The sequence below is a fragment of the Penaeus monodon genome, chromosome 38, assembly GCF_015228065.2.
Source record: "Penaeus monodon isolate SGIC_2016 chromosome 38, NSTDA_Pmon_1, whole genome shotgun sequence".
NCBI lineage: Eukaryota > Metazoa > Arthropoda > Malacostraca > Decapoda > Penaeidae > Penaeus > Penaeus monodon.
This window is the reverse complement of record NC_051423.1, coordinates 26,677,525-26,678,829: the sequence shown is the minus strand read 5'-3', so window position 1 is coordinate 26,678,829 and position 1,305 is coordinate 26,677,525.

The following is a 1,305-nucleotide window of genomic DNA, read 5'->3' as shown; positions in this document are numbered from 1 at the left end:
TACACAAAGTCAGAGCTACCAAAGGCTCTACACCCCCCAGTGGACCCAGGGATAGCCTGACGCCGAAGAAGACCCCTCAAGCAACAAGGACTTCGCAATGGAGTTGTCAGACTCTGAAACCAGTCAATACAACGATGTCTCTGATGTAACTATCATCTAGTACCATCATGACACACAATCTAAGCATTCTGCAGTGGAATATCAATGGCTTCTCCACAAGGAGTGCTATCCTCCACGCAATAGTACGATCAAGGAACACTGACATTGTCATGCTACAGGAAACATTAACAGTGGAACCTGTTCGCTTCTCCGGGTATCATGTCTTTATGAATCCACGTGCTGATGGCAAGAGAGGCTTGATCACCCTTGTCAGAGCAACAATTCCCTGCTCAGCAATAGCCGATGCACCGCACTGTGGAGACGATGTTGAATCTCTTGCCGTCGAGATTCACCTGGCCGGGAGGCCCTGAAATTGTACAATGTGTACAGCCGGCCACACTGTAGTGCCTTAGATATCAGCCAGGTCTGTGCTTCTGCAGCACATGACCGAGTAATCATAGGGGGAGATTTCAACGCACACCACCCCATCCTGGCTCCCTGCTGGGCACCGGATGCGGCTGGCTATCACATAGCCAACGTGCTTGAGACATTCCCCGAGATCGCTCTCCTCAATAACCAAGAGCCAACGCATGTCAGAGGAGGGGTCCTAGACCTCACCCTGGCCACTGGATTGGCCGGTGTGTCGATGAGACCATCACTAGTGACCATTATGGCACTATAACTACTCTCATGGATAGTGGCCCAGCCGAAATGCCACGACTGTATCCAAGATGGAAAACAGACAAGGCCAATTGGCAGGCGTTTCAGAACGCCTTGGCCTGCTGTCTAAGAAGCAATGAACCCACGCAAACTGAAAATGTGGAAGTGCTAGAAGCCAGACTTGTAAATACCATTCATGAGGCAGCCTCACTGACCATACCCAAAACTCGGCCTGGGTCCAGGAGTCAAAAAGACGCCTGGTACTTTAACGACGAGATTAGGGAGGTCAACCACAGGGTAAACATGTGCCGAAAACATATCTGAAGACAAAGAACCCCCGACAACCTAGTCCTCTTAAGGGAGGCTGTTAGGGATGCCAAGGAACTGCCACAGAGTCAGCAGAAAAGGGGGATGGGGAGTCCTCGCACCATACACCCTCTCAGAGCTATGGCAGGGTAAAAGCGATCTACCACGCAGCCCGATGCACGACATGAGCCAGTCAGGGCGAACAGTGGGGGTTCCTCGACGAACACCAAGCCACCCTCT